The 12,088-nt window shown below is 53.3% G+C and overlaps 3 pseudogenes; all 3 read left to right on the top strand.

Annotated features, from left to right (window-relative positions):
• Positions 1-4,253: 4,253 nt before the first annotated feature.
• On the top strand, positions 4,254-4,433 carry LOC144673888 (U2 spliceosomal RNA; annotated as a pseudogene).
• Positions 4,434-7,781: 3,348 nt separating this feature from the next.
• On the top strand, positions 7,782-7,962 carry LOC144673895 (U2 spliceosomal RNA; annotated as a pseudogene).
• A 3,352-nt stretch (positions 7,963-11,314) lies between these two features.
• Positions 11,315-11,494, top strand: LOC144673890 (U2 spliceosomal RNA; annotated as a pseudogene).
• The last annotated feature ends 594 nt before the right edge of the window (positions 11,495-12,088 follow it).

A 12,088-nucleotide genomic window follows, 5' to 3' on the forward strand; every position in this document is an offset into this window, starting at 1 on the left:
CCAGTCCTCAGGACAGCGAATCAATGGAGGAGGAGGCAGCAGTGGAAAAGCAGCAGGGGGAGTGGCGGACGGTGAAGAACAAGAACAAGAAAAGTAAGAGGGAGCGAAGAAGAAGCAAAGGCGTTTCCCAGAGAAGCGGCAAGAGGCGTCTCCCATCCGACACGGACGACAAGGGCAGCAGCTCTTCGGATGATGAAGTGCCAGGGCGGCACCGACAGAAGAGGCGGCAAAGCTCCAGGGCGTTGGAGGACGAGACACCCGAGCTCCAGGAAATTGGAGACAACAAGGAGACCAGCGCACCCCAACTTTGCCTGCAACCTGAGGAGGCCAGTGCACCACAGCCCCTGGAATCTGGGAGCAGTGAGGCAATCATCGCACCCCAGCTCCAGGAAGCCCGGAACAGCAACACCCCAGAGGGGGTGAGTTTTGGAGAAGCTTCTCCAGCAAAGGTCATCTCAAAACCCGCTCTCTACGAGAACCTCCAGATGCCACTGGAGCAGAACACGGCCAAGGAGATCTACCTCAGCCCATCCAAAGTGAAGGAATTTGAGCTCACTACGGGTATGAAGGAGCAGACTAAAGGTCTGGGACTCTCAGAGACAGTGGGTTTGGTAGGAGAATAAATGCTTTAAAATGGGTTTAAAGATTGTATCCATAAATGTGCGTAGCATTAAATCTACTACGCGATGTGTTGCGACCTTGGACTACCTAGCCAAGGTCAAAGCTGACCTGTTGTTTCTGCAGGAGTGTGCGATACCGCACCTCAGCTCCTACAGGCAATGGTCACGATGGTGGTCCCACGGGCCATCGATCTGGTCGGGCGGAAACGACTCTCGTTCCTCCGGCCTGGGTATTCTGCTGCGGGGAGGCAACTTCACCGTCTCCGAGGTCAAGGAGGTGGTGGGCGGGCGCCTCCTCGTAGCAGACGTAATGTACAAGAACGCTCCACTCCGGTTAATTAACGTGTATGGCCCGGCACAAGGGGCTGAGCGGCTGGAGGTTTTTCAGCAGCTCCCACTGCTGCTGGCGACCTCCAGGCCGGTCATTCTGGGCGGGGACTTCAACTGCATCATCGATGCGGCTGGACGATCCGGCAGGGCCGGAAGCAGATTGGACGCTACGTCCAGATCCCTGATGGAAACAGTTAAGGATGCCAAGCTGCACGACGTCTTCAGCAACCCTGCAGACGGAGCGCAGCGTAGATACACCTGGTCGCGGCCAGACGGGTCCATTCGTTCCAGGATAGACTTCCTGTTTGTGTCCCGTGCATTCACAGTCAGATCCACCGAGGTCAAGCCGGTGTTCTTCTCTGACCACTGCCTCCTACTGGCGGACTGCCACTTGGAGACGGACCTGAGGGTGGGCAGGGGGGCATGGAAGCTAAATGTGCAACTGCTGACCCCAGAGAACATTGAGGAGCTCAAGAGGGATTACAAAGGTTTGAGAACCGTGAAACCCCTCTTTGAGTCCCTGACACACTGGTGGGAAGTGATCAAGGGAAGCATCAAGAGGTTTTTCATCCGCAAAGGCACCCAGAAAGCTAGAAAGGAACAGAGGGAAATGTCCCGACTCCAGAAAAAGATGCAGAATCTGCTGCGGCTGCAGTCGATGGGGGTCGATGTCAAGGAGGAGCTCCAAGAGGTGAAGGGCCAGCAAGCCTCGCACTTTGCCTCGGAGGCCTCCAAGATCATCTTCCGTTCCAGAGTCCGCTCCGTGGAGCAGGATGAGACGTGCTCACGTTTCTTCTTCCAAAAGGTACACAGAGAGCGCTCTGTGATCAGCAGCCTGAAGGAAGAAGACGGCTCAGTAAAGTCATCACGGTCCGACATTCTGAGGATCAGCAAATCCTTTTATGCCGGACTGTATGACGTGAAGCCCACGGACAGCACGGCCTCCCAGTCCTTCCTGTCCTCTATCACGGAGGTCTTAGACCACAGTACGCGGGAGAGCCTGGACAAACCGCTAACTCCTGACGAACTGACTAAGGCCCTCGAGTCCTTCGAGAAGAGTAAAACCCCCGGAAGCGACGGCTTGCCGGCGGAGTTGTATTCGGCTCTGTGGGACTTGATCGGCCCAGACCTGCTAGAAGTGTACGAGAGTATGCTCCTGGCCGGCAGCATGTCAGAATCCATGAGGAAAGGCATCATCACCCTCATCTACAAGCACAAGGGGGAAAGGGAGGAAATTAGAAATTGGCGACCCATTTCACTGTTGAATGTGGACTATAAGATTCTGTCCAAGGTCATCACCAACCGGGTCAAATCCGCTCTGGAATTGGTGATTCACCCTGACCAGACCTGCTCTGTGCCAGGCAGGAAGATCTCTGACAGCCTGGCGCTGCTCAGGGATACGATTGCCTATGTACAGGACAGGGGTGTGGATACCTGCCTCATCAGCTTGGATCAGGAGAAGGCCTTTGACAGAATATCGCACACCTACATGGGGGATGTGCTCTCCAAAATGGGGTTTGGGGAGGGAATTCGAAATTGGATCCAACTGCTCTACACTAACATCAGTAGCGCAGTCTCAATCAATGGGTGGGAAACAGATAGCTTTCCGATTAAATCTGGAGTCAGGCAGGGCTGTCCTCTCTCGCCTGTCCTTTTCGTGTGTTGCATAGAACCCTTTGCCGAGTCCATCAGGAAGGATCCGGGCATAAGAGGAGTGACGATCCCAGGCAGTGGAGGCACTCAGGTAAAAGCCTCCCTGTACATGGACGACGTCGCCGTCTTCTGCTCGGATCCGCTGTCGGTGCGCAGACTGATGCACATCTGCGACCAGTTCGAACTGGCCTCGGGAGCCAAGGTAAATCGTGGGAAGAGCGAGGCCATGTTCTTTGGGAACTGGGCTGACCGATCCTTTGTCCCCTTCACTGTCAGGGCTGACGGCCTGAAGGTGCTGGGGATATGGTTCGGAGGGACCGGGGCATGCGTTAGAAACTGGAAGGAGCGAGTGGCTATGGTGAAGAGGAAACTGGGCATGTGGGATCGACGCTCCCTCTCCATTGCGGGTAAGAACCTGGTCATCAGGTGTGAGGTACTCTCGCTGTTGCTGTACGTGGCGCAGGTCTGGCCCATTCCAGACTCCTGCGCGACGGCGATAACTCGAGCCATCTTCCGCTTTATCTGGAGGTCGAAAATGGATCGGGTCCGCAGGGACGCGATGTACAAGCCTCTAGATAAAGGGGGAAAAAACGTGCCCAACATCGCCCTCATACTGATGGCCACCTTTGTGTGCGGCTGCATCAAGCGGTGCGTAGACCCTCAGTACGCAAACACCAAGTGTCACTACGTGCTGAGGTTCTACCTGTCCCCGGTGTTGCGAAGGATGGGTCTGGCCACGCTGCCGCGGAACGCTCCAAGTAGTTGGACCGTGCCGTACCACCTGTCCCTGGTGGAAAAATTGATGCAGAAAAACACCTTTGACCACAAGTCCATCAGGCAGTGGTCAGCACGTAACGTCCTAGAGGCCCTGAGGGATAAGGAGAGGGTGGACCCTGTGGGATGGTTCCCCGAGCAGACTGTCAAAGTCATTTGGCAGAATGCCTCATCGCCAGAACTTTCCAACAAGCACCAAGACGTAGCTTGGCTGGTGGTGAGAAAGGCCCTCCCCGTCAGATCCTTCCTACACGCCAGGAAGCTCACCCCCTCTGCACGTTGCCCTCGAGGTGGCTGTGGTGGGGAAGAGACCGTTGTCCACCTCCTTGTGGATTGTGCCTTTGCAAAGAAAGTCTGGAGAGAGATGCAGTGGTTGCTGTCGAGGTTCATCCCGAGCAGTTCTGTGACACAGGACTCTGTGCTCTACGGGCTGTTCCCAGGGACACACACCGAGACAAACATCAACTGCAGCTGGAGGATCATCAACTCGGTGAACGAGGCGCTTTGGTCTGCCCGAAACTTGTTGGTCTTCCAGCACAAAGAGTTGTCCCCGACCGATTGTTGCGGACTGGCACAATCCAAAGTCCAGGACTACGTGCTGAGGGACGCACTAAAGCTTGGGGCAGCTGCCGCAAAGGCGCAATGGGGAAGGGTCGCTGTCTAAGACCTTTCTACCACAGCGCACCGAGAGACTGGGAACTGTTTAGAGCCCCTCGGGCTGTACAGATCAAAATGAAAGGCTGTAAATGATTGTAATATTGTTTGTACTGATGCACCTGGTGATACATTTTGTAAAAGTTTAACCTGGATTGTACCCTTGTAATGTTGTTTTTGAAATGGTTTGGAATGTGATTGAAGATATTTTATGAATAAAGTATATTTTTACAAAAAAAAAAAAAAAAATCTGTTCTTATCAGTTTAATATCTGATACGTCCCTTATCTGGGGACCATATATTAAATTGATTTTTGGAGCAGGGAGATGGAATAGGGGCTTGCTCCGTCCACTCCACGCATCGACCCGGTATTGCAGTATCTCTGGGAACGGTGCACCCTCCCCTTTCCAGGGGATTTTCAATGCTAAAAATAGTTTTCTTACAAACATCTGCTTTCTTTACTTTTCAACATGTACATGTTCCAAAATCCAACTTTCTTTCTTTCTCTCTCTCTCTCTCTCTCTCTCTCTCACTCACTCACCCGCAGCAGCTACACACAAAAAACACGCACTCTCACCCAACACTCGCCGGCAGGGCCGGCAGCAGATTGGACGCTACGTCCAGATCCCTGATGGAAACAGTTAAGGATGCCAAGCTGCACGACGTCTTCAGCAACCCTGCAGACGGAGCGCAGCGTAGATACACCTGGTCGCGGCCAGACGGGTCCATTCGTTCCAGGATAGACTTCCTGTTTGTGTCCCGTGCATTCACAGTCAGATCCACCGAGGTCAAGCCGGTGTTCTTCTCTGACCACTGCCTCCTACTGGCGGACTGCCACTTGGAGGAAGACCTGAGGGTGGGCAGGGGGGCATGGAAGCTAAATGTGCAACTGCTGACCCCAGAGAACATTGAGGAGCTCAAGAGGGATTACAAAGGTTGGAGAACCGTGAAACCCCTCTTTGAGTCCCTGACACACTGGTGGGAAGCGATCGAGGGAAGCATCAAGAGGTTTTTCATCCTCAAAGGCACCCAGAAAGCTAGAAAGGAACAGAGGGAAATGTCCCGACTCCAGAAAAAGATGCAGAATCTGCTGCGGCTGCAGTCGATGGGGGTCGATGTCAAGGAGGAGCTCCAAGAGGTGAAGGGCCAGCAAGCCTCGCACTTTGCCTCGGAGGCCTCCAAGATCATCTTCCGTTCCAGAGTCCGCTCCGTGGAGCAGGATGAGACGTGCTCACGTTTCTTCTTCCAAAAGGTACACAGAGAGCGCTCTGTGATCAGCAGCCTGAAGGAAGAAGACGGCTCAGTAAAGTCATCACGGTCCGACATTCTGAGGATCAGCAAATCCTTTTATGCCGGACTGTATGACGTGAAGCCCACGGACAGCACGGCCTCCCAGTCCTTCCTGTCCTCTATCACGGAGGTCTTAGACCACAGTACGCGAGAGAGCCTGGACAAACCGCTAACTCCTGACGAACTGACTAAGGCCCTCGAGTCCTTCGAGAAGAGTAAAACCCCCGGAAGCGACGGCTTGCCGGCGGAGTTGTATTGGGCTCTGCGGGACTTGATCGGGCCAGACCTGCTAGGAGTGTACGAGAGTATGCTCCTGGCCGGTAGTATGTCAGAATCCATGAGGAAAGGCATCATCACCCTCATCTACAAGCACAAGGGGGAAAGGGAGGAAATTAGAAATTGGCGACCCATTTCACTGTTGAATGCGGACTATAAGATTCTGTCCAAGGTCATCGCCAACCGGGTCAAATCCGCTCTGGAATTGGTGATTCACCCTGACCAGACCTGCTCTGTGCCAGGCAGGAAGATCTCTGACAGCCTGGCGCTGCTCAGGGATACGATTGCCTATGTACAGGACAGGGGTGTGGATACCTGCCTCATCAGCTTGGATCAGGAGAAGGCCTTTGACAGAATATCGCACACCTACATGGGGGATGTGCTCTCCAAAATGGGCTTTGGGGAGGGAATTCGATATTGGATCCAACTGCTCTACATTAACATCAGTAGCGCAGTGTCAATAATTGGGTGGGAAACAGATAGCTTTCCGATTAAATCTGGAGTCAGGCAGGGCTGTCCTCTCTCGCCTGTCCTTTTCGTGTGTTGCATAGAACCCTTTGCCGAGTCCATCAGGAAGGATCCGGGCATAAGAGGAGTGACGATCCCAGGCAGTGGAGGCACTCAGGTAAATGCCTCCCTGTACATGGACGACGTCGCCGTTTTCTGCTCGGATCCGCTGTCGGTGTGCAGACTGATGCACATCTGCGACCAGTTCGAACTGGCCTCGGGAGCCCAGGTAAATCGTGGGAAGAGCGAGGCCATGTTCTTTGGGAACTGGGCTGACCGATCCTTTGTCCCCTTCACTGTCAGGGATGACGGCCTGAGGGTGCTGGGGATATGGTTCGGAGGGACCGGGGCATGCGTTAGAAACTGGAAGGAGCGAGTGGCTATGGTGAAGAGGAAACTGGGCATGTGGGATCGACGCTCCCTCTCCATTGCGGGTAAGAACCTGGTCATCAGGTGTGAGGTACTCTCGCTGTTGCTGTACGTGGCGCAGGTCTGGCCCATTCCAGACTCCTGCGCGACGGCGATCACTCGAGCCATCTTCCGCTTTATCTGGAGGTCGAAAATGGATCGTGTCCGCAGGGACGCGATGTACAAGCCTCTAGATAAAGGGGGAAAAAACGTGCCCAACATCGCCCTCATCCTGATGGCCACCTTTGTGTGCGGCTGCATCAAGCGGTGCGTAGACCCTCAGTACGCAAACACCAAGTGTCACTACGTGCTGAGGTTCTACCTGTCCCCGGTGTTGCGAAGGATGGGTCTGGCCACGCTGCCGCGGAACGCTCCAAGTAGTTGGACCGCGCCGTACCACCTGTCCCTGGTGGAAAAATTGATGCAGAAAAACACCTTTGACCACAAGTCCATCAGGCAGTGGTCAGCACGTAACGTCCTAGAGGCCCTGAGGGATAAGGAGAGGGTGGACCCTGTGGGATGGTTCCCCGAGCAGACTGTCAAAGTCATTTAGCAGAATGCCTCATCGCCAGAACTTTCCAACAAGCACCAAGACGTAGCTTGGCTGGTGGTGAGAAAGGCCCTCCCCGTCAGATCCTTCCTACACGCCAGGAAGCTCACCTCCTCTGCACGTTGCCCTCGAGGTGGCTGTGGTGGGGAAGAGACCGTTGTTCACCTCCTTGTGGATTGTGCCTTTGCAAAGAAAGTCTGGAGAGAGATGCAGTGGTTGCTGTCGAGGTTCATCCCGAGCAGCTCTGTGAGACAGGACTGTGTGCTCTACGGGCTGTTCCCAGGGACACACACCGAGACAAACATCAACTGCAGCTGGAGGATCATCAACTCCGTGAAAGAGGCGCTTTGGTCTGCCCGAAACTTGTTGGTCTTCCAGCACAAAGAGTTGTCCCCGACCGATTGTTGCGGACTGGCACAATCCAAAGTCCAGGACTACGTGCTGAGGGACGCACTAAAGCTTGGGGCAGCTGCCGCAAAGGCGCAATGGGGAAGGGTCGCTGTCTACGACCTTTCTACCACAGCGCACCGAGAGACTGGGAACTGTTTAGAGCCCCTCGGGCTGTACAGATCAAAATGAAAGGCTGTAAATGATTGTAATATTGTTTGTACTGATGCACCTGGTGATACATTTTGTAAAAGTTTAACCTGGATTGTACCCTTGTAATGTTGTTTTTGAAATGGTTTTGAATGTGATTGAAGATATTTTATGAATAAAGTATATTTTTACAAAAAAAAAAAAAAAAAATCTGTTCTTATCAGTTTAATATCTGATACGTCCCTTATCTGGGGACCATATATTAAATTGATTTTTGGAGCAGGGAGATGGAATAGGGGCTTGCTCCGTCCACTCCACGCATCGACCCGGTATTGCAGTATCTCTGGGAACGGTGCACCCTCCCCTTTCCAGGGGATTTTCAATGCTAAAAATAGTTTTCTTACAAACATCTGCTTTCTTTACTTCTCAACATGTACATGTTCCAAAATCCAACTTTCTTTCTTTCTCTCTCTCTCTCTCTCTCTCTCTCTCTCTCACTCACTCACCCGCAGCAGCTACACACAAAAAACACGCACTCTCACCCAACACTCGCCGGCAGGGCCGGCAGCAGATTGGACGCTACGTCCAGATCCCTGATGGAAACAGTTAAGGATGCCAAGCTGCACGACGTCTTCAGCAACCCTGCAGACGGAGCGCAGCGTAGATACACCTGGTCGCGGCCAGACGGGTCCATTCGTTCCAGGATAGACTTCCTGTTTGTGTCCCGTGCATTCACAGTCAGATCCACCGAGGTCAAGTCGGTGTTCTTCTCTGACCACTGCCTCCTACTGGCGGACTGCCACTTGGAGAAGGACCTGAGGGTGGGCAGGGGGGCATGGAAGCTAAATGTGCAACTGCTGACCCCAGAGAACATTGAGGAGCTCAAGAGGGATTACAAAGGTTGGAGAACCGTGAAACCCCTCTTTGAGTCCCTGACACACTGGTGGGAAGCGATCAAGGGAAACATCAAGAGGTTTTTCATCCTCAAAGGCACCCAGAAAGCTAGAAAGGAACAGAGGGAAATGTCCCGACTCCAGAAAAAGATGCAGAATCTGCTGCGGCTGCAGTCGATGGGGGTCGATGTCAAGGAGGAGCTCCAAGAGGTGAAGGGCCAGCAAGCCTCGCACTTTGCCTCGGAGGCCTCCAAGATCATCTTCCGTTCCAGAGTCCGCTCCGTGGAGCAGGATGAGACGTGCTCACGTTTCTTCTTCCAAAAGGTACACAGAGAGCGCTCTGTGATCAGCAGCCTGAAGGAAGAAGACGGCTCAGTAAAGTCATCACGGTCCGACATTCTGAGGATCAGCAAATCCTTTTATGCCGGATTGTATGACGTGAAGCCCACGGACAGCACGGCCTCCCAGTCCTTCCTGTCCTCTATCACGGAGGTCTTAGACCACAGTACGCGGGAGAGCCTGGACAAACCGCTAACTCCTGACGAACTGACTAAGGCCCTCGAGTCCTTCGAGAAGAGTAAAACCCCCGGAAGCGACGGCTTGCCGGCGGAGTTGTATTCGGCTCTGTGGGACTTGATCGGGCCAGACCTGCTAGGAGTGTACGAGAGTATGCTCCTGGCCGGTAGTATGTCAGAATCCATGAGGAAAGGCATCATCACCCTCATCTACAAGCACAAGGGGGAAAGGGAGGAAATTAGAAATTGGCGACCCATTTCACTGTTGAATGTGGACTATAAGATTCTGTCCAAGGTCATCGCCAACCGGGTCAAATCCGCTCTGGAATTGGTGATTCACCCTGACCAGACCTGCTCTGTGCCAGGCAGGAAGATCTCTGACAGCCTGGCGCTGCTCAGGGATACGATTGCCTATGTACAGGACAGGGGTGTGGATACCTGCCTCATCAGCTTGGATCAGGAGAAGGCCTTTGACAGAATATCGCACACCTACATGGGGGATGTGCTCTCCAAAATGGGCCTTGGGGAGGGAATTCGAAATTGGATCCAACTGCTCTACACTAACATCAGTAGCGCAGTCTCAATCAATGGGTGGGAAACAGATAGCTTTCCGATTAAATCTGGAGTCAGGCAGGGCTGTCCTCTCTCGCCTGTCCTTTTCGTGTGTTGCATAGAACCCTTTGCCGAGTCCATCAGGAACGACCCGGGCATAAGAGGAGTGACGATCCCAGGCAGTGGAGGCACTCAGGTAAAAGCCTCCCTGTACATGGACGACGTCGCCGTCTTCTGCTCGGATCCGCTGTCGGTGCGCAGACTGATGCACATCTGCGACCAGTTCGAACTGGCCTCGGGAGCCAAGGTAAATCGTGGGAAGAGCGAGGCCATGTTCTTTGGGAACTGGGCTGACCGATCCTTTGTCCCCTTCACTGTCAGGGCTGACGGCCTGAAGGTGCTGGGGATATGGTTCGGAGGGACCGGGGCATGCGTTAGAAACTGGAAGGAGCGAGTGGCTATGGTGAAGAGGAAACTGGGCATGTGGGATCGAAGCTCCCTCTCCATTGCGGGTAAGAACCTGGTCATCAGGTGTGAGGTACTCTCGCTGTTGCTGTACGTGGCGCAGGTCTGGCCCATTCCAGACTCCTGCGCGACGGCGATAACTCGAGCCATCTTCCGCTTTATCTGGAGGTCGAAAATGGATCGGGTCCGCAGGGACGCGATGTACAAGCCTCTAGATAAAGGGGGAAAAAACGTGCCCAACATCGCCCTCATACTGATGGCCACCTTTGTGTGCGGCTGCATCAAGCGGTGCGTAGACCCTCAGTACGCAAACACCAAGTGTCACTACGTGCTGAGGTTCTACCTGTCCCCGGTGTTGCGAAGGATGGGTCTGGCCACGCTGCCGCGGAACGCCCCAAGTAGTTGGACCGTGCCGTACCACCTGTCCCTGGTGGAAAAATTGATGCAGAAAAACACCTTTGACCACAAGTCCATCAGGCAGTGGTCAGCACGTAACGTCCTAGAGGCCCTGAGGGATAAGGAGAGGGTGGACCCTGTGGGATGGTTCCCCGAGCAGACTGTCAAAGTCATTTGGCAGAATGCCTCATCGCCAGAACTTTCCAACAAGCACCAAGACGTAGCTTGGCTGGTGGTGAGAAAGGCCCTCCCCGTCAGATCCTTCCTACACGCCAGGAAGCTCACCCCCTCTGCACGTTGCCCTCGAGGTGGCTGTGGTGGGGAAGAGACCGTTGTCCACCTCCTTGTGGATTGTGCCTTTGCAAAGAAAGTCTGGAGAGAGATGCAGTGGTTGCTGTCGAGGTTCATCCCGAGCAGTTCTGTGACACAGGACTCTGTGCTCTACGGGCTGTTCCCAGGGACACACACCGAGACAAACATCAACTGCAGCTGGAGGATCATCAACTCGGTGAACGAGGCGCTTTGGTCTGCCCGAAACTTGTTGGTCTTCCAGCACAAAGAGTTGTCCCCGACCGATTGTTGCGGACTGGCACAATCCAAAGTCCAGGACTACGTGCTGAGGGACGCACTAAAGCTTGGGGCAGCTGCCGCAAAGGCGCAATGGGGAAGGGTCGCTGTCTAAGACCTTTCTACCACAGCGCACCGAGAGACTGGGAACTGTTTAGAGCCCCTCGGGCTGTACAGATCAAAATGAAAGGCTGTAAATGATTGTAATATTGTTTGTACTGATGCACCTGGTGATACATTTTGTAAAAGTTTAACCTGGATTGTACCCTTGTAATGTTGTTTTTGAAATGGTTTGGAATGTGATTGAAGATATTTTATGAATAAAGTATATTTTTACAAAAAAAAAAAAAAAAATCTGTTCTTATCAGTTTAATATCTGATACGTCCCTTATCTGGGGACCATATATTAAATTGATTTTTGGAGCAGGGAGATGGAATAGGGGCTTGCTCCGTCCACTCCACGCATCGACCCGGTATTGCAGTATCTCTGGGAACGGTGCACCCTCCCCTTTCCAGGGGATTTTCAATGCTAAAAATAGTTTTCTTACAAACATCTGCTTTCTTTACTTTTCAACATGTACATGTTCCAAAATCCAACTTTCTTTCTTTCTCTCTCTCTCTCTCTCTCTCTCTCTCACTCACTCACCCGCAGCAGCTACACACAAAAAACACGCACTCTCACCCAACACTCGCCGGCAGGGCCGGCAGCAGATTGGACGCTACGTCCAGATCCCTGATGGAAACAGTTAAGGATGCCAAGCTGCACGACGTCTTCAGCAACCCTGCAGACGGAGCGCAGCGTAGATACACCTGGTCGCGGCCAGACGGGTCCATTCGTTCCAGGATAGACTTCCTGTTTGTGTCCCGTGCATTCACAGTCAGATCCACCGAGGTCAAGCCGGTGTTCTTCTCTGACCACTGCCTCCTACTGGCGGACTGCCACTTGGAGGAAGACCTGAGGGTGGGCAGGGGGGCATGGAAGCTAAATGTGCAACTGCTGACCCCAGAGAACATTGAGGAGCTCAAGAGGGATTACAAAGGTTGGAGAACCGTGAAACCCCTCTTTGAGTCCCTGACACACTGGTGGGAAGCGATCGAGGG

The sequence above is a fragment of the Cetorhinus maximus genome, unplaced genomic scaffold (genome assembly GCF_964194155.1).
Source record: "Cetorhinus maximus unplaced genomic scaffold, sCetMax3.hap1.1 HAP1_SCAFFOLD_510, whole genome shotgun sequence".
Classification (NCBI taxonomy): Eukaryota; Metazoa; Chordata; class Chondrichthyes; order Lamniformes; family Cetorhinidae; genus Cetorhinus; species Cetorhinus maximus.